The sequence below is a fragment of the Schistocerca americana genome, chromosome 3 (genome assembly GCF_021461395.2).
Source record: "Schistocerca americana isolate TAMUIC-IGC-003095 chromosome 3, iqSchAmer2.1, whole genome shotgun sequence".
Classification (NCBI taxonomy): domain Eukaryota; kingdom Metazoa; phylum Arthropoda; class Insecta; order Orthoptera; family Acrididae; genus Schistocerca; species Schistocerca americana.
The window spans coordinates 546,282,650-546,310,626 of NC_060121.1; positions in this window are offsets into that span (position 1 = coordinate 546,282,650).

Below are 27,977 nucleotides of genomic sequence, written 5' to 3' on the forward strand. Positions count from 1 at the left end.
GTTATTGTATATCTTGATTTGACAGGAGTGACACCCAAATAAATTGCGGAATACATGCGTAATACACTTAAGGGCAGTGCTCCGTCTTATGCAACAGTGAAGAACTGGGTGTCCCACTTCAAAAGTGGAAGAACGAGTGCGGAAGATGCGCCAAGGAGCTGAAGGCTTGTCACCGTTGCCAGTGATGAAACAGTGAGTACAGTTCACGATACGAGTTTGCAGGATCGTGGAACAACGTTGCAGCACATTGAAACCACATCTGGAATCTCCCACTGGCGTACTCATGACATTGTTGTGGATATGTAGGGAATGCGGAAAGTTTCATCTCAGTGGGTTCGCAACACCTGAATGCAGCCGGCCGCGGTGGTCTCGCGGTTCTAGGCGCTCAGTCCGGAACCGCGCGACTGCTACGGTCGCAGGTTCGAATCCTGCCTTGGGCATGGTTGTGTGTGATGTCCTTAGGTTAGTTAGGTTTAAGTAGTTCTAAGTTCTAGGGGACTGATGACCACAGATGTTAAGTCCCATAGTGCTCAGAGCCGTTTTTTGAACCTGAATGCAGATCAGTGACGGGAGCGGGTGAAGTATTGTGACGGAACATTCCGCCAATCTGCAGCGGATGAAGATGGCTATCTTGCAAGTCATGTGACAATGGACGAAACTTGGGTTCACCACTTTGATCCTGAGACAAAACAACAGTCACAACAATGGAAACATTCTTCATTCCCTACGCCACAAAAAATTACGGGTGCAAAAATCAGCCGGTAACTGATGCCATCGGTCTTTTGGGATGCAGAAGAGGTAAATATGGTGGATTACTTACAAAAGGGCGTAACTATCAATGCATCATACTACTGCAGCCTCCTACGCCGTTTGAGAGAAGAGATACAGAAAAAAAAGGCGCGGAAAATTGACAAACTGAGTCCTTTTGCTTCAGGACAACGCACCTCCGCACAAACCCCTCGCAACACTGGAAACTCTGTGCGACTGCGGGTTCGAATTGTGACGTCATCCGCCGTATTCTCCAGATTTGGCTCCATCAGACTTTTTCCTTTCCCAGACTTAAAAAAGACCTCAAAGGACGACGATTTGACAATGACGATGGAGTGATTGATGCTGTGAAAGCTCTGTTAGACACGAAATCGAAGACCTTTCATTTGAATGGTTTGCAGAAGTTATCTGAGCATGTCCGCAAGTCTGTTAGGGTACACGGGTATTATATTGAAAAAGAAATTGGTATTATGAAATTTCTGTCATTCTTTACTTGTTAGGTTAGAAACTTTTCGACCCCCCCCCCCCCCCCTCTCGTAATTACAGTTGTAGTTATGTAGTTACAATTCCCAGAATATACGTAACAACAGTAGTAATTGTGGAGACCACAGAGAGTCAACACAGGCGAATAAGATTTACAGGCAGTACCACTTTATTACAGGCAATCAGAAAAAATTTGTCATTCACAAACGATGTCTTCAGTGATGCAATTTCATAAAGCTTGAACACAAAAGGTTTATAGGCGCTAGCTGACGACACTGAAGTGACTCTAAATGCCGTAGGATGCCTATCACTGATGGCCGTTGCTAGGCACTATCACCGAAATGAAAGTACAGCCGCCGGCGTTTATCGTCCCAGGAGCACAGTGTCCGGTTGAGACCGAAGTCGGACGAAGCGTTGAGTCCGGCTGCGGCTGCTGCTGGCTCGTAGCAGTGATGCTGTGGTGGTGCTCCATGATTGGTGCTGCGGTCAGAAATGGCCACACTGTGGCCGGACGGCCACTTAAGTCCAAGTTTGGCAGATTGCTACTGGCTTGGTGTTCCTGTAGGTACGTGATCAGTGGAAGCAAATAATCCCATATAAGTAGTTCCGCCTGTGGGGACGCAAGCACCGCGGGTGGCGAAGCTGGAACCGCCTGTTTCCATTGTGTCCATCGAAACGACACCGAAAATTTGTCATAAAGTGCACCTTTTCAGCTGAAACAAATATGGTTCAGTGCCCAGTTTCATAACAGGTAGTCACTACGAAAGGTCACTGGCAATCTGGTAGCGCCGGCCATAGTGGCCGTGTGGTTCTAGGCGCTACAGTCTGGAACCGCGCGACCGCTACGGTCGCAGGTTCGAATCCTGCCTCGGGCATGGATGTCTGTGATGCCCTTGGGTTAGTTAGGTTTATGTAGTTCTAAGTTCTAGGGGACTGATGACCACAGAAGTTAAGTCCCGTAGTGCTCAGAGCCATTTGAATCTGGTAGCATGCTGCATATGGCTCCGGCCGATGACGCTCTTCCCGTCTGTGGTGCCGCTTTCCAGGCCTTACAGTGGAGTTATGCTGAACGTACTATCGATTCTGAGGCAGTCTTGACTTCACGCGATCCGCTGCATACGGCGCAGATGACTTAGCAGTCTGCTCCAGACAGATTAAGGCGTTAAGCTCAGCCCAACACTTGCATCTGTATTCCAAAAGCCACCTGTTCCGTTCCATAATAAAGCACGGGAAGAATGACTTTCGACACGCGTCCGGGCGAGGTCTTTATTTTTTTAATTCTATCGACTAGATCATTTCGCGAGACGTATGTGGGAGGAAGTAATATGTTGCCTAACTCTTCCTGGAGTGTGCACTCTAGTAACTTCAACAGTAAACCTCTCCATTATGCCGAACATCTTTCCAGAAATTTAGTTTATAAAGTATAGAATTCTGTGTAGCGTAGACAAGTCTTTCTACGGGGCTTTGGCGTGCAAACTCGGAAACCAACGACTAAATTTAGTTGAGTTACAGGCTGGGGTTGTTTCAGAGCCAAAAATGATCTTATAAAACAACATACATCACGCCTTGGCACACAAAAAACGAAATTACAATGAAAAAATTTCGTTTCATTTCCACAAATACTGAACTCAGATCGTAATTTTGTAATTAATGTTGAGAGAGTGAAAACCTGAAGCCTAAAATACTACAAAACACTCTACTTACAAAACATGTTTTCCTTCCGATAAACGTGCAAACATTTTAAATAACTTTTGGAATCGTGAAAAAAAAACAGTATCGAATCTTTTGTATTTACCGATAACAAGAGCAACATATGGATCTTCTTACTTAATCTTAAACGTTAACAAATCATATACAGTAGGCGATGATCGCTTGTTACCAGTGGCAGTAAGAAAGACTGAAATTATTGTGGGTCAAATTTGGCAGACGAATTTTTAAAAAAATCTTTCGTCAAATGATACAGAAGGTAGACGCGTTTGGAAATGTGCAGTGACAAGTTTGAGCATATTATTGCATGAATTAAGGGAAGTTGTAAATTGGCAATTAAGTTCAATGAAACGACTGCTGCTATAAATTTCGCGGTGCTGTTGGAATATGTCAAATCGTATAAAGCAAGGTGTTTACACGAAGATTCATTATTTTGTTGAATGTCGGTGAATAGATTTCTCATAAACAAACCGAATTTTTCAGTGGAATGGTCTTGGAAATAAAGACATGTAAAGCAACAATGACAGGAAGAACTGTTGGATGTAGCGGTAGAGCTGTATCTGCAGGCAATGGTATTACTACTTTTATTCCTTCCATGGCTCATCGAGAACCATCAGCGGTTAAGAAAATTTCTGCGTACCTAGCTGCTGTTTTACAAATTCACTTAAGGCTTTGAAATCTGATTAAAAGCCATGCATTTAAGAGTCGTCTCTTCGCAAACATGTGTGATAAAATGGACTTAAAAACAGTGTACTCCTACTGCATGTGGAATTCCGGTGTCTGTCAAGCTCTGAAACGGTTCTTGAAGATAAAAAAGAAGTGATAGTATATTTGCCTCGAAATAATTCTGAATACGTCAGTTTATTCCACAAATCAAATTGTCTGCTCGAATTATGATATCTTTTAGATATGCTAGGGACACTTAACGAGCTAATTACTGCACAGATTTCAGGCTTTTAAGAACAAATTAGACATTTGGAAGCATAGCTCAGGTGGAACATTTTCGTATAAAGACGATTTAACTTCTTTGCGCCTAATAAGTTTCATTTTGATTTATTTCAGCATATTATAATTGGTCCTTTGGTGTGTCTGAAACAGATTCAGAAGTACATCCTATCACAACCAACAATAATGAGTTGCGCTGAAGTCAGTGTTTGTTTGCTATAGGAATACGTGAAACATCACTTGAAGGTATTGGCAACGCTGTATTCTGACTCCAATGAAAACGTGAATTTTCAAGAAAGAACTGAAAAGATTTTGGTTAGGACTTAAGTCAGAATTTCCAGTGCAGTCGGCTCTCTCAAACACAGTTGTTCTTCAATTTGCTACGACTAATTTTAATTTATGTCTTGCCGTTGGTGGGGAGGCTTGCGTGCCTCAGCGATACAATAGCCGTACCATAGGTGCAACCACAACGGAGGGGTATCTTTTGAGAGGCCAACAATCGTGTGGTTCCTGAAGAGGGGCAGTAGCCTTTTCGGTAGTTGCAGGGGCAACAGTCTGGATGATTGACTGATCTGGCCTCGTAACACTAACCAAAACGGTCGTGCTGTGCTGGTACTGCGAACGGCTGAAACCAAGGGGAAACTACAGCCGTAATTCGTCCCGAGGGCATGCAGCTTTACTGTATGGTTAAATGATGATGGTGTCCTCTTGCGTAAAATATTCCGGAGGTAAAATAGTCTCCCATTCGGATCTCCGGTCGGGGACTACTCAAGAGGACGTCGTTATCAGGAGAAAGAAAACTGGCGTTCTACTGGTAGGTGCGTGGAATGTCAGATCTTTTAATCGGGCAGGTAGGTTAGAAAATTTTTAAAGGGACATGGATAGGTTAAAGTTAGATATAGTGGGAATTAGTGAAGTTCGGTGGCAGGAGGAACAAGACTTCGGGTCATGTGAATACAGGGTTATAAATACAAAATCAAATAGGGGTAATGCAGGAGTAGGTTTAATAATGAATAAAAAATAGGTGTGCAGGTAAGCTACTACAAACAGCATAGTGAACGCATTATTGTGGCCAAGATAGACACAAAGCCCACGCTACTACGTGTCAGGGAAAAATGTACGCAGTATATCTATTTAAACTGTACGCATTCTGTAACTGTAACAGGACTGTAATTTTATTCAAACCCTCCTTTTGTTGTAGAAAAGTGAGCTTATAAGGTCAGCAAATGGGCCATTGTGGCTGATACATAGGGCAAAGTGATGAAGAAAAGGAAAAACAGACGAAAAGGAATTTGGTCTTGTAAGCCTATGATTGGATGTCTCCTCCTAAACTGTGTCAGCCAAACGTCACTTGCTGCATGTTGAATAGTATATAGATTATATCGCTCAGCAAGCTGAAATGCCATAATGTTTTCATTCCATGTCAAAAATAAGGAGTTCTTCCTCTTGCTCTACGCTGAATGCACATCTAAACCCCTGAAGACTTCTTGTGTTCAGTAGTATCACGGTTTTTTCTTCAAGAACTGTTCTTTTTAGTGTGTTTCTAGGGACACTGAATAGTTCGGCTGCTGTAGCAAACGGTATCTTATGTTTTCTTGCAGCATCCAATGCTTGTTGCGTACTTTAGGAACCGTATGATTGTTGTAAGGATTTTCTTAAAACTTAACACAGGCCTGTAATAGGAGAACAAAGCTTTGCTTCAAGTTTTTAATATACTTATACCTTAGCATACGTATTTTGTTAAATACTCGTGTCTCATTATTAGTTCCAACGTTATAGCAATTAACTGCCACGACGAATATTTTTCTCATAAATTCAAGGGAATTTGTCACTTGCCATATATGAGACACAGAGAAAACACAAAATGTTTCACTTCAGAGGAGCGCGCGCAACTGTCCCACGGAAATCGCTGACAAAACGAAAGAAATCTCTCTGAATAGTTTTAAATGTTCGCCATTAAGTTGCAGCAATGTCCAAGGGAATAAAACGAAGTGCCCCCCTTATTCGCCCTGGCCACTATAGCCGTTCTTTACACATGCGTGTGACGAAGAAATGCACCTATGTGGAAGGGGGAGTTTCTGAAGCCCTGCTCTAGAGCGATTCTGGATGTGCTTCAGACTCCATGTTCCGCCATCTCGTCAAAGTTTAGAAGTGGCGTTAAGAGCAGTGGACAGTTTTTAGTCCTGATTCTGCAACATTACGGCAGCAGCCTAGAACCACATCACCCGTCGAGACTGGTCTACGATTTGTGAACGGCCGATGGACTCGCGCCAGTCGGCCAGGGCAGCAGAGCGCAGAGCGTGGGCTGCACGGTAACCTCCCGCCTTCTGCCCATAGCAGCACGCCGCTTCGCTCTGTGCCTTAGGAGCTCGTAAATCTCGGAGAGCTTTTAGAGCTTCCTGCCTCCCCTCCCCGCCCCTCCAGCGACCCTCTCCAGCAGCACTTCTCCAGCCGCTCCATTGAGTGGGCGCTCTGCTCTGGATTCCCGGCACGCGCCGCTGATGGCGAGCACGTATTATAAACTGCGTTCGTTTACGTACTCATCTGCATGCGTCCGACGGGACCCGCTGCGAATTACGCGTCTAATACCAGACGGTAGTCGGGTGACCACAAACTTAATTAGGACATTACAGGGGTCTCGAAAATTCCCGTCTGCTAGCCGATACCACTATGATTTAGATGCGTTAGCGGTCATATTTCATCCGGATTACACTGCATCGAGCTTTATATCTTCCCAGTGCCGTGTAATGCAGGCATCGTTTCTGAAACGGGACTGTAAAGATAATGTCCCCGTTTTTACCAGCCTGATCCCAGGAGCATATCCACATTAGGTTGCGAAGTTTGACAGGCATCGTGGCGAGGTTAAAATAGCCTATTGGACTCGCATACAGGTGGAGCAGGGTTCAAACCTCTTGCTGGTTTTCCAGATGTTGGTTTTCCGTGATTTCCTAAGTCCATTAAGGCAAATGACAAGATGTTTTTTCTTGCCTGTTTTCAAAGTGACGTTAAACCCCAAGTTTATTCTTTACTTCCAGTATATATCGCTGGACTTCCAGGTGGAGAAAGCAGATGATGTTCAGAACATATATCCTCGAACCCTTTGTGTGTTTGTTTGGAAGACATTGCAAGGTAGGATATAGCCACTATCGGAAGTCACGTTGTAAGGCCGTATCGAGAATTGTGCCTGGACAGCTGACTCGAAGAAAGCAATGCTCACAAAGAGCAAAGTTCCGGCTTCGCATCTCGGCCCGGCACACATTTTTTACCTCTTCCGAAATTTCAATACAGCGCACACGTTGCCGCAGAGTGATTCTGGACTGTTTACGTCGTTTTTAAATGCAGGACCTCTATGACTTGTTACACTTCTTATCCTTCAGGTTCTTAACTGCTGCAAACGGAAAGGCCTACAATCTTGGAGAAAACATTTCGTTTAAGTAGATCGGCGACTGGCTCATTACAGAGTTCCATTCATTGTTGACACACACTCACTTTTTAAGACACAGTAACAACCGGTTGCGGCCCACAATGGCCGTCTTAAGATGCTATGAGTAGCATTTGATGAACTCACGATCATGCTTTCTCAAACAACCTATGAACGTTTGCTCACCAAACGCCTCTCTTAGCATCTGAAGATGGCCATTGCGATCCGAAATTGGTAATCAACAATCGTGTAAAAATTTACAAATACTATTACACAGAGAACTGGCGTCAATAATTATTCTGTTTCACGTTTTGAAAACTAATCAGTTTTTACTCGATTATTTCACGTATTAAGCAAATATTAAGCAGTGCTGTGCGTTTTGCAGTATATATGTGTGCATTTCCCTTTTTATAATGATACCACACTTTATGCAAGTTGTTGCTATCAATGTACAGGTCTTGCCTTTGTGTACGTTAGATATGGCTGTTTTCTTTTAGAAGTGGCAGATAACAGAGTTTTGTGGGTGAACTCACACAGCGATTAAGATGGTGTTGCAGTTGCGGAGTGGTAAAACAGACCGTATAAAGAGGAATGGAGACTTCCGAAGCTAGAGGAAGCAAAATATATGGCTTTACACGAGTTTAATGTGTAAGAGTACTGTTACTCAAAACAAAAACATAGCGTACGTTTAGAAACAGCACTTACAAAAGAGGTTACAATTACTTCTGCAGCGCACTTTGTTAAAATTTAGGCGAAGCCATATAGCAAATGTGATGAAGTGGGGCCAAGGAAAACCCACCCCACTCAAGTATTACTTAAGAAAGACTGGGATTCACCATGAACTTTATATAGTCTCTCTCTTCCTTGGTATTAAAATGTTTTTATTTTAATGTAAGATGTGGCCGGAATTGTTGGGAAAACGGTAAAGGTTGTTTAATAACTGTTGGCGTAGCGTGTATTCTACAAGCTCATAAATGCGGCTCAAGATAATCAAGGTCGCTACGCAGGCACAAATACTGGTAAAATACGTACAGTTTTGCTTGTAATGGTTTAATTACGTTATCCAAACTCACGGCCAGCTCAAACATAAACAGAATTTAATTTATTATCACTAACGTTGGTACATACACTTCCCCGATGAGATTTTATCACTGAGATAGACGGTTTGGATCAGTTTGCTGTGTAAGCACAACCAGCTGCTCCTTCCGGTCAGTGAAACAGCAGATGCAGAACTAAGTCTTAACATCCCTTCGACAACGTTGACATTCGAAGTGGATTACAACCTAGGACCAGGACAAGATTGGACAGGAAATTGCTCCGACATTCACCTTGTGTGATGCTGGGGTGAAGCGAAGAAAATGGTTCAAATGGCTCAGAGCACTATGGGACTTAACATCTGAGGTCATCTGTCCCCTAGAACTACTTAAACCTAACTAACCTAAGGACATCATACACATCCATGCCCGAGGCAGAGATCGAACCTGCGACCGTAGCGGTCGCGCGGTTCCGGACTGAAGCGCCTAGAACCGCTCGACCACCAGTGAAGCGAAGAAATTCGAAATCAAATGACCAGACAGTTACAAGACTCTTTGTCCTACTTCCATGTACACTTTTTTAATCTATTGTGAACAAGTTTGTAAATGTGTTTCTTGAAGTTTTCATCGCGGACAGAATATTACATCGTCTTTTTGGGGCTGCATCGCCGACAGCAGTGATTCTGCTTCCGATATTTCTGCTGTTAATTGTACATTCATCTTCGAGGCGAGTCGACAAGTGAATTAAAATCATTTGATTCAGTGATGTACCGTGGAGTATACGTGCGTACGTAATACTGTAGATAACAGATTGGGCACAACATCGCCCGTCACAGGCAAAGAATAAAACATAAAAAACATCGATTCAGCAATTCTACCCTGCTTACAATTTTTGTGGCTAGTTACGAAAATGAATGGCGAATGACGGAATGATAGGAAATAGAAGAGCGATTGTTCTGAGAGTGCAGACTTGAAAAAAGTGATTTATATGGTACGTCGAACTGGAGTGCAGTGTCTCGATTGAACAGGTTGTTTCCTAATTATATTTTCATAGCTTCCTTGACCACTGAAACCGTATTTAATGAGCTGTGGCCAGTATCTTTACTTTCCCGTAATCCATGAAATAGCCAGGGAAACATAATGTTCAGCCACTGCAGTCTTTTGGGCAGTTGAAGGCGGGTATTTCGCTGGTGTTCGTTGCACCGTTCTTGTACAATGCTATGTAACTTTTACCACTGTTATACCTTTCAGAGTCAAAATATCAATTTCTTTAAATATTCTTGTTTTTATTGTATTATTAGACACACATTGAGACAAAACAACGTTAAAAATAAGTGTTTCAAATGTTAATTGACATATGGAGTGGTTTCAAATGGAGCCACTGTGCATGAAATGTCCTTACTTTTGGTGATAAGGTAAAATGCAATTTCTTTCTGCAGATAGCCATAGGGGCACTTGAGGTGCCCCATGTGTTGGTGGATGCTTTGCTTCTGTTGTATGTTATTCAACTGGAACAAATAACAGTGTCACTTTCTTTTCTCTCTCTCTCTCTCTCTCTCTCCTTTTTTTTTTTTTTTTTTTTTTTTTTTGTTAGTGGTCCTTTGCTCTCACTCTCTGAAATAATGTAAGACACACTCATTTTTTACGTTCGAAAATCGAGATCAATGTCTTCAACTTACACGTCATCTCCACTTTCACTGCTACTGTCCATCAGATTCGGCATCAAAAGACCAGAATTTCCATTTCCTCGAGTACACTTTGTGAAACTGTAAAAAAAAAAAAATAACCTGTCACAGCTACTCCTGTTGCCCTTAGAGCCGCAGTGGTTTCCAAATGAACCACCAAAATAATTGTAAGCAATACACAGAAAAATTTAATTATTACCGGAATACCTAGAGTATAAGTTTTCAGTACCTAATCCCAAAAGCAAAACATGCCTTATAGAGACAAATTCAGTCATAATTTGAAAACAAAGACAATCGTTCCCAGCATACAAAAATGGCTCTTACGTTTGCTCTACTAACTGCTGCGATTCGAAACATATAAAGTTGTTCAAGCTGCAGCTGCTGAAGGGCAGCATCTATTAGAGACACAGTAGCTACTGTGCGCATGCCAGGAAATGAGAAAATCCTAGGTGGCTTCAAAAGGAACCACATCTTCTGAAAGAGTTAAAGGAATTTCATTAATGCTACATTCCATTGACGCATAAAGTGTTATCAGTGAGTGATAGACTTGTGCCGACTATATTATCTCTGACACATGCACATATACTCCTCATTATATCTTTATGTCAAGTGATTTTAATCCAGCCACCGCCTCGCCTTGAAGATACCTGTGCGGTTAACTGCCGAAATTTCGGAGGAAGAAATATTACTCCCCTGGATGCGCACTAGAAAACGACGGGATAATACTTTGAAATGTCCATGCTAGCAAAGAAATATTTTTCATACTTATGCTGTGTTGTACGTTTTCCTGTTTGTGTAAGCCTATATTTTTGGAGCGGTCTCGTATTCGGCTAATGAGTCGTGTCCTGGCCTGCGTACCATAGCGCTCAGGCTGACAGCACACTTCCCGCAACGCCGCTATGTCTGAGTGGGAGGAGGCAACAGAGGGGGAGACAGTGAACGCGCCGTACTTAGATGGTAATGCAGGCGCACTGCATAGAATTGTTTTCGTATTTCATATTTCTCAGCAACGTATTTCACAAACGAAAGAAATTTTCCACATAATTTAATTGGTTTTGATGCACTGGAGATACAATATTTAATACGGACAGAGACAGAAAAATTTCACAGATTTCTGCACTCAGGTGGCCATGTTCTTGACTTATTTAACTTCGTGGTAAATTAAAACAGTTTTCCAAACCGAAACTCGAACTCAGGTTCACAACCCCATATCAGTCCACACATTCCGAACCCAGGGTTATTGTGCGGTTCGACCTCCAGTGGACCCCCCACCCCCTCGAGTGTAACCCCAAATGTTGGCGTGGTAGAGTAATTATGGTGTATTGGTACATGCAAACAGTGTTTGCGCAGCAATCACCGACACAGTGTAACTGAGGCGGAATAAGGGGAACCACCTCGCATTCGCCGAGATACAAGGAAAACCGCCTTAAAAACCATCAACCGGCTGGCCGGCACACCGGACCTCGACACAAATCCGTTGGGCGGATTCGTGCCGGGAACTGGCACGCCTTCTCGCTCGGGAAGTAGCGCCTTAGACGGTGCGACTAGCCGAGATTTACTTATCTTGTATTTCCGCAAACGAACGAATATTCATTACAAATGATGCAACAAAAAATAGAGTCCAGCTTTTACAACAGAAAAAACAGTGGTGACCTAGCCACGACTGGGCGGCGCCTGCGTAGCTTCACATAGCAAAGTGGCTCTAAGCGCGAGTGGGCTGAGATCCTGAAACGAGACCTTTTATATTGTGATGGCAGAGGGCGCACGTGGTATGGAGCCGATGGAGGTCCGCTGGTTCCCTCACAACTGCCATCAGCGTTGAATGGAAATTTGCAATTCCACTGCCAACTGTGGTACACCATGGGGTGGTATCGATACACGATAGCACATTTTTTTCCTTCATAAATTCAACAATAGCAGGTTTTAAATCGAAAAATCTTTCCAGGCGTGCTCCTTCACTAAAACGATATATTTTTAGTTCCATGTTAAGTCTCCACACTCTTCATTCTGTTCTGTCGAAAACTACTGCATTTGACAGTGGAATAATGCATGCGGCATCAGAAATTTTATTATTCATACCGCAAATTCTTCATGCTCTCCATTGTTTGGAAAATTAGCACCAAGTGCTTCTTGATGTACAAAACAATGAACCCCATATTTCGATCTCTGTAACTTTTTGCTCTTTCATTGTCAACTGAATCTTTAAATCTTTCTGTACTGTATTGTAATGTTATTTCACAGTAAATTTGCAGTACCCGTCGATTATGTGACTGCATAATAGACATAGAGAATTCTCAACCCTCTCTTTTCACGTTGACATTTATTTTTAAAGGCAAACAGCCGCTGGATCTGTGAACATCGCCGCGCGGGATTAGCCGAGCGGTCTCATGCGCTGCGGTCGTGGACTGTGCGGCTCATCCTGGCGGAGGTTCGAGTCCTCCCTCGGGCATGGTTGTGTGTGTTTGTCCTTAGGATAATTTAGGTTAAGTAGTGTTTAAGCTTAGGGACTGATGACCTTAGCAGTTAAGTCCCATAAGATTTTACACACATTTGAACATCTGTGAACATCCTTCATACCACGAACAAATAATGAAGGATAAACGGCGCTGACACCGCTGACACCATGATTTTGTCGAACTGAAGAGAGATGTACCAACCGGAAAATGTCACACAGCAGTAGTAAATGAAATGTTATGCTCTGAAGCACTGAGCAAAGCCGAGACAGGCTGAGCCTCAGCCCGCATGTGGCCTGCACGTCCGGTTCCTGTGTGGTCTCGCGCACTGTGGCTTGCCCAGCGTATTTGGTGTGAATGAAGCTGTGAGTATGCATCTTACTTATTTACAAGATTTAATGCCTACCTTCTAGATCTAACAAAAAGCAAACACCCATCCACCCACCCAACCACCTGCCTACCCATCCAACTACCCTCTTTCCCCACACACTTACAGTGTATGCAGCCGGCCGAAGTGGCCGTGCGGTTAAAGGCGCTGCAGTCTGGAACCGCAAGACCGCTACGGTCGCAGGTTCGAATCCTGCCTCGGGCATGGATGTTTGTGATGTCCTTAGGTTAGTTAGGTTTAACTAGTTCTAAGTTCTAGGGGACTAATGACCTCAGCAGTTGAGTCCCATAGTGCTCAGAGCCTATTGAACCCCATTTTGAACAGTGTATGCATGTACCTACACTTTCACACAATCAAGAGGCAATGTTGGGAATCGTCTTGAAAAAATAAAGAAGTTAAAATCAAGATGTTTTAATAAAGTTGAGATTATTTAAGTCGTACACATTGTCAGTTAATCGATTGCAAAAATATGGATGAATCAGCGACTTTGTGATGCACGGTAACCTTCCAACTGTCAAACAATTGGAAAACCTGTAAGAAATTATTACAATACAAGTGGAAAGCAATACAAGTCATTTGTGGAAGTAGGTGATCTTCTAATTATAGAGCACCGGAATCTGAAGTGTTTACTCGTGCTTTCACCAAAAGGCGTGTGACTAGTCGAGCACCTGGCAGTCATATTTTATCTGAACAGGGCATGTTTAGAGTAGAAGACTTTCTTCAGGTGGTAGGTTGCTTCTTCAACAAACACATGTAGAGCTTCTACACGTATTGTGTTCCATATATAAGACTATCCTTAACACTTAAAGCGAATTCAACACTTTCAACATAGAGACGAAGGTAGATAATTGAAATTATGTTGGATTACTACAAATCGCCGAGTAATCCCATTACTGTTGTTTACTGTTGCAGCCAGTTTCACTTATGACTGTATCAAAAGTACTCCGGTAGTCCAATGAGAACCCATATATCTTCATGGACACATTTTCAAGGACGCTTTTCTGTAGATGTGTGATGCAGTATGACAATCGGCTGATTCGGCTTGTAGTGTTATCACACTGTCTTACAAGGCTCTGTTATCGAGGCTTTTGTGAATACTGTCTTCTGCAGTTACTGTAAGAGATTTCTTTGGCTTCAAGGATGAGTATGTCCTCCCGTCATGGAGGAGGGTCCCACCACATTCAAGTCCACATATGACATCCCTACATCATGAATCGTTATAAACGGTGACGTTTCTTGGTCACCAAGGTCACCACACCTTAAACTTTAGATTTATGCCTGTGACGATGGTTGAAAGGCGAAGTCTACAAATAAAAACTAAACAAAAGAGAGGAATTAATCTTTCGGACTGCGAATAGTGCTTCCTCAATAAAAGGGGGCTAAGAAAACTTCCGAAGAGCTGCATGTGGTGTTGTCGACAGAATTGAAATGTGCATTGACGTCGTAAGTGGAATTTATAAAATGGACTTTGAACTTCATTATTTGTGTATTTCTTTGGGTTACATTCTCCAGCTGTGTATCCATAACCAATAACATTTGGACACAGTTATATGGAATGTTTTATTCGAATCAGTCAATACTATGACCCCATAAAAAAATACTATTCCTCCTAAAACTCTATGTATTATAAAGCTGAAAACCGTATATTTACAAAATATTTAAGGCACTCATTTTTTGCACCTACATGTAGGAATGCAAGGTACACCGAGAAAAATTTGTAGAGACATTAGTGCGTATTCAGGAGCGTACGTACATTCATTTTTACTCAGAGATATTTCATGACTGGCGCGGAAATGCCACATCTCAACATTGAGTTTATACTGGCCACCAAAGCGAAATATCAGTGTAAAAGCAGGCTGCCGACCTTCGTCGTCCTTGGTCTTTAGTAACAACAGACGTCAGAATGAATACAGCGCTCAGCTGAGTTAATAATCTGTATTCTAATCCGGGGCTGCTGACATTAAATCTGAAGGAATTTCTAACGTGTGATATAATGAAGCACAACATCGGTGTCTGTGAAAACCAGTTCTCGACGAGTCCACGTCGCCAGCCCGTATATCACTACTCACAGGCTCTCAGCGACGTCGCAAGCGTGAATTATGGTAATCCACCTGTAACGTACGACACACCTGCGCAGTCGCTGAAATATTTTCGTCGAAGAACGCGTTTGGAGATGGGTTTAACGGCGCTTTCTAAATATTTCTGAATTCTGTTCCAAGTATTTACTGCCGCTAACAATGTTAACTCCGCGCACTTTGCTGTTAGTTATCTCATTATGCAGCACCGTACTTCATGTCAATGGACGAGTCTACCATAAGGGAGAAAATAGGTGGGGGCATTATTTACAGTTAGTGCAGCCAAATGACAACGGATATTCACGCTTGTTCATTAACTTACGCTTTATAGAGACATTATTTTCTGTTTAATGTGTGTGTCATAGACGTCTTGCGTCTATCGGCAGGTAATTACGTTGATTCACTAATGTTTACCCGAATACGCGACGTAGCTCTTGAAATATATCAACGCCATCAGTGTGTCAATACATATTTTTAATGTTTGATGCAAGACAAATAATGCTTTCGAAGAGAATTCATAAATTACTTAAAAATAGAAAATTTGAAAGATTACTAGAAGTGTGCCTAACAGGAAGTCAGACCCGAGTTCGTGCCTTCCTTGTGTAGAGATCTTCCAAATGCTTTACACTAGTAGCCTTATGATTCAGATATGGTATTCATTATGCCAATTTTAACTCTTAGACACATTAATTTCGTCTATGATACACTATTAACGTCGTTGCAGTCTCGGTGATCTACTGCTTACACTTATGTTGTGAAAGTTCTAATGTACAAAGCTGATCCAGTGTATACTACTGTATAATTTTAACTTGAATATTTTGAAAGGTTTTCACTTGGTGATGAGAAAGACATTGACAGACTGAGGTACCAAATATTTTTGTCCTTCCGACGTTATAACTTCAAGTCCGGTCTGGACTTGATTCGTACAAAGGTACTTCATGGATTAAACCTCTTCGATTTTCTTCATACCGGATTGGAAGGTCTGTAACTGGACATCGCTTCCTAAATCTGTACAACGCCATTTTCCAAAATACTTCAACAAAGTGACTTTGATGCACTTTTTGTTCTGTTAACCATAAAGGCAAAAGGAATAACTTGCAGCTCATTGTGTATTTTCTAGTCAGGTAGTTATAATAGTCGTTGATTCGATTCTGACACATCGCAACATATTTTACTCCTATTTGAATTCTTTATTTGTTATCAAATTAAAATGTTAATTAACGGCCACCGTCTCATATTTTTATTTAAAAGAGAATCAGTATTTTAATTACTTAGCACTTTAAAATGTGAGTATTCATAATAAATTTTTATGTGATAAATAGTGAAAATTTGCAAGTATCAACAGTATTATATTACGTATTCGATGTGTAGCATTTTCGTATCAAATTTTGATTTATTGTGAATCCTTATATTTTCATTTGATTGTCTATTACAAATAATAAGATGTTACTTTTATTCAAAATTATAATTCAGTATTTGTTAATTAACATTTTAATTTGCCAGTAAATATAGAAATCAAATATAAGTAAGGGGAAAAGGAGTAACCAGCATAAATGAACTGACAACTGTGTGATTACAAGAACAGAACGTGACACACTGAGTGGCAGGTCGCTCTGTTCAATTGACAGAGATGTTTTATGCTTATCAGCGGCCGGAAATATTCAAAGTTCATTTTTATAAATATTTTTGAAAAGTATATCTCGCCATTCCAAGAAAATTATATCTGGCCACTGAACTTCAAATGTTTTAAGAATGAAAAATCGATCAATCCATCAAGTTCCTTTGTTAGGTGGAACATCTAGATGTAACACCTGGAAAAGTAAAGCAGATCTTAAAGAGCACACAGCACAGTCCGACTCACTGATTCAGCTTGTTCTGGGCCTTTCGTTCCAAATTCAACGTACTGTAAAATCAGTACTTGTGCTTTGTTAATTGATCCTCGCGACTGACATGTAAGAAAAAGTCCTCTGCTTCCGAACACATATCTTTGGAGATGTTAAAATATGGCCTTTTGATCCTTTATACTGGATCAATTTTCACTTTATATGCCTTCAGAGGCCAGATTCTTGATATTGCAAAGTCCGTTCGCTAATAACTACATGAGTCTAAGCGTACAATAATGTCTGAAAACAACCTTTCACAGGAAAGAAGGTGCTACCTTGTCGGAAACACATACAAGTGTTATGAGGGAAGGGGCTCCAGTAGAGTTGTAGGGGATGTAACTTAACTAAAGCAACCTGCCACAAGTATGGTTTACAAAGCTAATCTACATTCAACCATCACCGTCTCTGGATTTTTAAAAATTCGTTCTCCGAGAGCTTTTACAATCTTCTACGCTAGCGACCCGCTTTGAGTTCATGAAATGATTGGTCCTCTAAGATAAACAAAATTTATATATTTAAAATTCAATAAACATACAGTAAATATGTATAATAATAATAATAATGGCGTGTGACGAGGGCCTCCCGTCGGGTAGACCGCTCGCCTAGTGCAAGTCTTTCGATTTGACGCCACTGCGGCGACTTGCACGTCGATGGGGATCAAATGATGATGATTAGGACAACACAACACTCAGTCCCTGAGCGGAGAAAATCTCCGACCCAGCCGGGAATCGAACACGGGCCCTTAGGATTGATAGTCCGTCGCGCTGACCACTTTTTTTTTAAAAATTAATTTTGTTCGATATTGTTTGTTGCGCTTGGTCTGGGCGGACGTCACAAGACATCCGTTAAAGTTCATCGTTGGATTCTTCGACTCAGTTTTTTTTATTACAGAGAGCGAGCAGCCCTCTGACCGAACACGCTGAGATACCGTGCCGGCTTCACTTTGCTACCGGAAGCGGACAGTAAATATGTAGATTTTGAGAAAGCGTACAGGAAACGGTCTTAAGTTGATTAATATACAATTTGCTGAAAACTTACGTGGTGTATCATCCCGCGCGACGCATTCAAGGAATACTTCTTTGGAACTCTTAAAATTTCTCTGTAACGCACATGCTCTTTGTCTGATTTGTATAATTTACTAAAAATTATTTTAATAACCACCTTTGTATATTTCACGGGACCAAATGCTACTTTCAAGATTCACATGGGTAATGAAAACAAGTAAGTTATTCTTAAAAGATGCTAAAATCTCCAGGACCATTAAGTTACGTACGCTGTGTACAGAATACGGGCGTCGCGAATTTTGTCTTTGCCGCAATTACGAAACTGATTTCAAAATCAAATAAAAAGTTACCTGGCATAGTATAATTATTAATATGAAATATTTAACTTAATAGTCGATAATTATGTTGGAGGTTTTTTTTTTTTTTTTTTTTTTTTTACTATGGATGACATAAATGTTACCTGTCCAATCAAATCTTTGGTCGGTTGCATTATATTGGTAGGTAAAAACTGAATGAAAACGGCACTGAACCTGGATAATAGGTGAATGACACTGTGTAAAGAATGTGAGAGCGTAGTAAAATATGTCTTTGCTACACGAGTTTAAACATTATATAGAATAAGTAGTAGCATGACATTTTACTAAGTGCTCAGTTATAATGTGAGAGGTAAAAATTATTTTTGTACCAAACTGTTAATAATATTAATGTGGTTTGCACAATCAAATCATTGGTGATCCGTACTACAATCAATCAAAGTAGATAGACATTTAACGAAACCATTATTGAACATGAACTATTGCAGCCATGGGGTATGGAAATATTATGTTCCTTTAAGTTATGCGAAAATCTTTCGTAAGTTATTTAAGTAAATGGTGTAGGATAACGCTGTTCGCTCATTTAGAACTAAGTCAGAGAAGCAGTTGTAGTATATGTTTATCTCAGTTTCCACAGAGCTGGTGGCATTCGCAAACAGATTGCTAACAAGTTGACTGTGTTTCGCTTGAGGCGAGTGCAGGGTGTCTTCATGCTGTGCCTTGCATGCTGTGCAAGGCGATGCAGAGAGTACATTAAGCACTGAAACTGGGAGGAAAGAGTGCACTAGTGCTCGATTTCAAGGATGAGAAGTGATCGGAATGCACCATACGAAAGTATAACTTTACTGGGAGTCCTTGGAAGGAAGACGACCTAGTTGTCACGAAATCCTACAGAGCAGATTTTGAGGTGATGCATTCGAAGAAGACTGTGCGACCATTATGCTGGCACCTCTACATATGTCGCCTAGGAATAATGATAATAAGGTACAAGAAACTGGACATGTACACAGGCATATAGACAATAATTTTCCCGGCGTTCAATGCGCGAAAAGAAGATGAAAGAAGTCCAGTAATATTGGCTGTACAGAGTACTATATGTAGATTACCGTGATGGCCGAAGTTTCTTATTTACGCAGCGAACACCCTGGGATCCTGCTACTCCAACGGATTCAGTATTCAGGTTTCCTGCTAATAAAAAAATGCCCATAAATCTTGGTGACAGCTTGTTTTGATTTCAACTAATAGGGTCTTCCCTGAGACAGAAATTCACAGACCAAAACGTGCCGAAACATTTCATGCGAGTAGTCTTCCTTCTCTCCAAAAGTTGTTGCGCTCGTTAGCTTGGCCCTGTGAACTTTGCACTTGATAAAGGGGTCAGTTTTGTTTCGATGTGATGGGGGAAGGGGAGGCGAGCGGAGGGTGGAGGAGGGATAAGAGGAAAGGGAGAGGAGTCACTCAGAGCAAACAGAACCTTTCACAGTCGCTATTATTCTCGTTCGCGGAGCAGGACTGCAAATGTCTTAATATAAAAACATATTGCAAATTACTGAAGAAAAAAAGGGAAGAAAAGCGACGAAACTGAAATGAGCATCGAGCAAGGTGCTTGGAGCGTGGTAGGACCAGGCTGTCAGATAAATATGATTCGCACAATAAAAAAAATTATTTAAATAGTTCAGCTCTGAGCATTAGTAACAAACTAACATAGATTGTCCAAGGGCTTACTAATTATTATATTGTATATGATAGCAGATGTCCAGTTAGTTTCCTTTTACAATGGTGTGAATGTGGGCAGGACTCAAACCCAGTACCAGTTCGCAGTATTGGACAATCCGTTCCACAGGATCCGACCAAACAGGGCAGCCGCTGGTTCTTCTAAACCACGTAAATAATATACATTTAACAAACGCGAAGTAACCAGTTCACAAAATCGGGTGGCTCATTCAACTTCCCCAAATTACTCATTACCCTGCCCGTGGCCAAAAGTACATTTAAAATAAACTTCGAAGACACTGATAAGTAATTGAAACCTCAAAAATAAAAAAAAGACGAATAAAGACATACTGCTTGTATCTGACGGCAAAAGCTGCTAATTCTTGAACAGTTAAATAATAAGTTGTGAAAAGCTGGTAGAAGCATAACAGAGATATGCTGAAACTTGCAACAGACATCCATTATGAAAAAAGCCTAAGGAGAGGCAGAGCGTCAACTAAGACGAGTTACAAGGAATCGCTTGAAAACAAATGTCAAAACCAGGTGCAGTCACTAAGCAAGACCAGATCAGTTGTGCCGCGCAAAACTATTCTCCCAATCGACTTCAGTATACAAACTGATAAATTAACAATTTAATCCTTCGGAAAAACATCTAATTCCGAGACGTGGTCACAAGAAAAAATTATCGCGTGGAAGCAGGTTAACATGAAACCATAAATAATCATTTCTTTTCAAGCCTGTGGAAACAGTAACAGACACTAAATAGAAACCGTCTGTAAGTCAATACGGAATAAGATCCAGCAAATAGCTCTGAACAGACTGGACTCTACGATGAAGTCAGTTTCGCAGCATAAGTTCATAGCAGCAGTCAGTGATCCGAAACGAGCTCACCAAGTTTAGTTCTTTAGGTTGAAGAGGGGCTGTCCCAAGTGGCTACTGGTACACCATTCTTCCTCTGACCGCACCCCACTTCCCGACAATTCGTTCACATGTTGTACAGTTGCTGCTCACCTTGTCTGCTCGGAGTTGAGACAGCGCTCGAGTTGCTAGCGGAAACCTTGCCTCTTGACCGCCAGACCAAGACTCGTCACGTGAGCCGGCACGTCTGCAGATGACTCGGAACTCGCCGTGCGTGCCCTCTGTGGCACTACTCGTGAAGCCGTTGTTTAGCAACAGTCGTGGAACGTAACCACGCGCAATTTCGATAGGAGTACGACACGGCTCAGAAACCATTATAAATGGTGGACGAAGTCAGATAGAACACTTACGCGTGGTATTTACTGTCTAGAATACGGGGTCTTCTTGCCCCTCAATGTTAATTCAACAGCAGCTTGAATTTCCCCAGGACTACAGCCTTCAACATTCTCTCCACGTATTCCTTCTCCTAGTGACTGCCTTGAAAATCCCCTGCACAAGTGTTCTCCTTGACTGAGAGTTACGTAAAACATCTGCTGTCGTTATTGTGGTAGTCTGAGCAAAGACTGCACTAGGCGTTGATAGTACTGACGCCAGAATTAGTAGATGCTATACGATTACTTTTTAAAATCGAGTTGGTTTACACCTCTGTGATCTGATGCTAGTCATAAGTGTAAAATGGAGGAACGATTTTCTCAGCCATCTTTCCACGACCGTGTTTTAAGGGTTTCTAGGTGTTGTAAAGGGGGCTTATAAGATAAAATTGGTCAAGAATCCGCGCCTGGAGATATACCGTTTGGCTATAAAATAAGTTTGAAAATGAAATCACTTAAGAATCTCCCACTTCAACGTAATGTACGTAAAGGTACAGCTGTACAACACGTTGTCAAGAATGATTTCTGGATCGCTTCAGCCCGTCGCATACCACTTTCGTCCGACTGCATCGACGGCTGCGAGAAACTCGCACGTTTACAGCTGGGAGGCTTGACTATGGTACTCCAAAAATGGTTCAAATGGCTCTGAGCAGTATCGGACTTAACATCTGAGGTCATCAGTCCCCTAGAACTTGGAACTACTTAAACCTAACTAACCTCAGGACATCACACACATCCATGCCCGAGGCAAGATTCGAACCTGCGATCGTAGCGGTCGCGCGATTCCAGACTGAAGCGCCTAGAACCGCTCGGCCACACCGGCCGGATATGGTACTCCAAGGACAAGCATCAGGGCTGAGGACCATGTGTATGAAAGCATGCGTCGCAGATACACCTTGTGCAACGAAGATCAAGATCAACACGTGGAGCAGCTCATGCAGGGCACACTCCGTTGTGAGAGTGCCGTGAAGCAGGAAGCTGGAAAGTGATCTGATCTTCAAACCTATTTTCGTTCTACATTACACTTCCGAACATGCAAAGTTCCCTCTACAAAACCCTAGAAGTCTGAGACAACAACTGAGAAACACCCTGTATGTATGTACATATGTATGCATGCGTGCATGAGCATATGTATGTGTGTGTGTATGTGTGTGTGTGTGTGTGTGTGTGTGTGTGTGTGTGTGTGTGTGTGTTATTCTTTGCTTTGTATACACAGATTCAGGGTGATTTTTTTTCCTCTATGTATGAACTCTAGGGGTTGATCGATGAGAGGATATGGCAAAAAAAGATCTAATAAAATTACGTCCAGAAATGCATGGTTTCCATGTTAGAGATCATTTGTTCAAATGGCTCTGAGCACTATGGGACTCAACTGCTGTGGTCATTAGTCCCCTAGAACTTCGAACTACTTAAACCTAACTAACCTAAGGACATCACAAACATCCATGCCCGAGGCAGGATTCGAACCTGCGACCGTAGCGGTCTTGCGGTTCCAGACTGCAGCGCCTTTAACCGCACGGCCACTTCGGCCGGCCTCTGACCTAAAGTCTTACTTGATTGCTCCCCATGCCATGATGCCAGGAGTATTATCGATATCAGTTTTAATACTATGACTCTCCAAGACACTGGAAAAACGCAATTTCTTCCAGGTAGAGACAATACACACCGGAATGACGGAGAACCGCGGTTCATTGCTGAATACAAAGCGACATCATTCAGCAGCAGTCCGTGCTACCTGGTCACGACACCACCCCAAACACAGCCTTTTGTACTGAGCTATTAAATGCAGCCTACGCATTCCCTAGTTTGACTTATGCTAATCTCCCACCAACAGTGTGGGATGATACAGAATGATGCAGGGAGTACATTCTTAAACCTTGGATGGCAGGCAGAGATATGAAATGGTTACGATGTGCTTGGTGCACAATGCTCTCATCCCCCCTTTATGTCGTCAGGAATCTTGGCGATGAGTATGCCTGACCTCGCGTTCCCAAGTAGTCTAACATAGGGTCGCAGTGTCATCCGAATGCTCCAGAAATATGAATATTGCACAATTCGAACAGCCAGCGGAATGGAGACCAGAATGTGGCTCCTTTCAATCTCTGTGGGGTTCTGGTATTGAACTCGTGGCATCTCCGTCTCCTAAAGGTGTCCTAGCCACCTATATACTCTGTATCAGGCCTAGTAAAAACACTAAACACGGACAACAGTAATGCATCCTGGTGGCCGTTTACTTGTCACAGACAATTGCAACTCTAGTGATTTACATACCTGTCGACAGTGTGTACGTCTGCAAATTGCGTTGATATCCTACCATGTTTTCTTAGTGTTTCTAGTTTTTTTCAGTCAGCCTACAAAGGAGTCAGACGTTTGGCGAATTATCATAGTAAGACGTGTCCAATTCACATAGTAATGATGGTGTATGCAGTTCTCAGCTGAATTCTATTGAGGCAGACCGTATTTGACAGATTAGTACCATTGCTGCTCCGGTTTATTGGTTGGAAGGCAGAGCACATGGACCGACAACAAAGAGTAGATTCTGATCACAAACAAATTACAGGTGAATCGTATCAAGAAACACGAAGGAAAATATTTGGACAGAGGCGAACAACTGGCTAACATCAGAGTACACAGCGAAATCGTCACGTCACCGTCCGAGATGAGATGTGTGCTGTGAGGAAGGAGCGCACACACGGCTCGTTAACGCTACCGTTACTCCCGCTGAGCCATACCGCGGCCAACTCCAGGCAGCAGCGGGCACTCGTAACCCTGCATCCCGGTACGTCAGCGGGAAGCTTGAGGCCTAAATGGAGGAATCTCTACGGATTTCTCATGGTTAATTAGCGTCGGGGAAGCGGTTCCTGTTTCAAGGCAAGCAGAATTATAACTTCAGTTCTTGTGAGCTTGTTAGAGCGTCTGCCGCTGCCTGCCTTCCGTGATGTAATCGCAACTCTGGTGGGAAACGACCAGCGCCGTGAAGCCGAGCGGCCGGTTCTGTCCGACGGACCACTCCGAGGTCACACGGACTGCGGCTGGCCCGAGGATCAGAGGCTGTAATCAGGGAGCCGAATGTCAGTCCGAATGCCGTGATTTAAAGATCACCAAGTTTCCTTACATCACTTCTGAGGTATGCCGCTTGTTGATTGAATCTGTGAGTACCAAAAAGGTGACTTTAAGGTCCAAACCACTTTCCACAGTCCCAACAGGAGTAGACAATGATAACGTAGTTGTTTCGGTGATTCTGTATCGCATGAGTGTATACTGAAAAGACAGCAAATGATTTGGCAGTGGATTTAGGCCATCTTGTCAGAAACAGAACGTAGCATTGTGTGACGTACGATATAGTGCATGAACAGTATAACCCAATGTACGTTCCAGCGTTTGGGGAAATCATTCCGTCCAGATGGAGAGCGCTTCTAGGGCGAGGGGGGGGGGGGGGGCGTAGCTGTAGGAGCTAGAGTCATGCCTTAACACGTATGCTATCATCTTGTTCCTTATTTTTGTCAGTGTTTTCCATATATTCGTTCGATTCTACGGAGAACCCCCGCCATTTCTTACCTTATCCGACCACCTATATTTCCCGCGCCTACCAACAATTGCTGCGTTATTAAAATACAATGGAATAATAACAAATTATACCGATCGAGGTGGCGCAGTAGTTAGTACGCTAGATTCTCATTCGGGAGGAAGACGGCTCAAACCCGCGTCCGGCCATCCAGGTTTAGGTTTTCCATGCATCGCTTACGGCAAATGCCGGAATGGTTCATCAGAAAGGGCATGGCCACTTTCCTTCTCCATCCTTGCCTAATACGAGCTTGTGCTCCGTGTCTAAAGACGTCGATGTCGATGGGTCGCTAAACGCTAATTTCCTCCTCCTTCCTCTAGTAACAAATCGTACTCTGGGTCCTCGTCTGACAATAAAATATTCGGCTTTTGTCAGCAGCTGTCTCATCTCACACCCTAGACTAAATCAGGCCGCGTCTTGCTGACGGGCTGTGGGCTTCAGGAGTGTCAGCTTGGTACTTACGCAGAGCACTGTGGGCTATTGTAAGCAGGCATGTCCGCGGTATTACTGCGTAAGTGCTGGCATTGTCTCAAAGGTAATACTGTTCTGTTGGTTTACTCGTTTCCCAATTCTACGATTGTCAACCACTAGGTACACCGACGAAAAAGAAAGGAGTGGTACGACACAAAAGAAACCTGGCATACGTGTTCTGCATATGAAAGACGATGTCTATTCAAAAGTCGCAAGGACTGGCGCTTGTAGCGAAGCTGTGAGGATGCGAATCAGGTTTGCTTTAAATACAAGTTGTGACGGTCATGAGCGTTAGTTGCCTTTCAAATTGGCAGAATGGCTTGCCATGAAGGGCCACAAAACATTGGGAGTTGATGTTAGCCAAGAATGCTTTTAAGGCGACAAAGATACCATTACCAACACAACACTCAGTTTGAACGAGATCGTGTAACAGGGCTACGAGAAGCTGGATGTTCCTTATGCGAAATTGCAGAAAGGGCTGGCAGGAATGTAGCCATTGCAGCGGTGGTCACTAGAAAGTATGGTCGTAAGAAGACTGGGCTCCAGACAGCTACATGGAACTACGGAGAGCAAAGACCACTGTGTTCGGTGTATCGCTATGGCGCATGTACTGCTGTAGCAATCTGAGCAGCAGTTGGCACCGTAGTGACACAACTAACTGTTACAAGTCGGTTAACTCAAGGGAAGCTTCGAGCCAGACGACCTGTAGCGTGCATTCCTCTGACCCCAGACCACCGACATTTGCGACTTCAGTGGTGTCAAATAAGAGCTCACTGGAGGGCAGGACTGAGGTCTTTTGTGTTTTCTGATGAAAGCTGGTTCTGCCTCGAAGCCTGTGATGGCCGTGTGTTGGTTACAAGGATGCCAGTTGAGGGCCTGTAACCAACCTGTCTGCACGTTACACACAGGGCACCTACACCTGGAGTTATTGTCTGGGGTGCGATTTCGTATGACAGCAGGAGCACTATCGTTGTTACCCTACGCACACTGTCTGCAAATCTGTACCTCAGTCTGGTAATCGGACCTATTGTGCTTCCATTCATGAATGACATTCCAAAGGTTTTTCCCTAACAGAATGACGCTCGTCCACATACCGCTGTTGTAACCAAACATGCTCTACAGAGTGTCGAAATGTTGCCTTGGCCTGCTTGATCACCAAATCTGTTTCCAACCGAGCACATATGGGACATCATCAGAAGACAACTCTAGCGTCATCCACAGACAGCGTTAATCATCCCTGTGTTGACCGACCTAGTGCAACAGTCATAGAACTCCATCCCACAAACTGACAGGCACCTGTCCACCACAATACCCACGCGTTCAACGCGTGCCTTCAATATTCTGGCAGTTACGCTGTTTACTAATGCACGATCATTTAACATTTGCGGTGAATTATCTCGCACTTGACATCAACCTCTGATATTGCTATGTTAATCACTTGAATATGTTACACAGACAAATGTCTTCCCGAACTTGAAATATTCTACAACAATTATTTTCTGATGTTGCTATTTTTCCCGTCAGTGTGTTTCACGGAAGAGGTATTGCTAATCTGCATTTTTGTTTTACCTTAAAATAATTCTACAAAGCCGTTAACAAATCTCGATCCGTAGTGTTTCACTCTCACGTTCAGGATATTTCGGTGTTTCTCCTAATGAATGCCGACCTCCAGTTCATCCCGTAAGTCGAGTGCCCTGCGTAATAAAGTACGGTAGGAGGCTTCCTTATAATCCTGTGGATGGTATGAATCATTGGGAATCACAGCATCAGTTGTCGGTTTCCTGTAAACGGTAAATGCACGCTTGTTGCCATGCCTTTTGAGTTCAAATCTAGGAATCACAAATTACTGTCAATTTTGTTTTCCACGGTGAACTCAATTTTTCTGCATTGGCGTCGTTTAACTTTTTTACCATTTCTTCCATGTATTCCTCAGAGCCGTCAAGAAGCAACAAAGTATCGTCTATTTTATTTTTATAATACACAGTTTTACCCATAATGGCACTGTGACACTTTAAAACATTGTTTTGTAAGTTACTAATAAAATGTCAGCCATATTACGTGAAAATGTCGGACGCCACGGCTAAATGGTTGTTTATAATGTAAAATGTATGATTAAAAGTGAGATAGTTAAAACTTGTAATTATTCCAAAAGTTCAGTGGATCAGATAGTCTCCTCCCTTGAAATTTTATTGTGTCTCAGGAAATTTTTTCTGATAGGTAGTATTAAAAGGGCTTCAGCTGCTAGACAAACTGAACATGAAAGTTGGATTGAGGTAAAGAAAGATTCCATGTTTGCTAAACATGCTCTGAACGAATGTAATTTTTATGATAATAAATGTGATTTTCTGAAACGAAGCTGAAATTCTGACTGTCACTAAAAACTAGTCACAGAATCCTGACTTAACCCACATTGTTCGAATATAATTCCATTAGTTCCCTTGCTAAAGTAGCAGCAGCCAATTTTTCTCACCATAAGACAATATGTTATTTGTAAACAGAATAACTTTTCCTCACACATATTCCACTGGCTTCTCCCTCCACTCCACCCACTCCCGACTTCCCCACATCTTTTTGTCGCTGTTCGTCACGTTCACCCGTTGTTTTGTTTACGTAACATACTAGTCTGTGCTAGAACTCACTTGCGTACTGTTTGATCTGTACATACTTAAACTTTTAATCTTCAAGTATAAAAGAATGAAAGGTTTGTTTGTTCAAATGTCTTTGAGTATTTATTTCTTCTATCTATTGTCATGAAAGTGGCTTGTCCTTGGAAAGACAATCT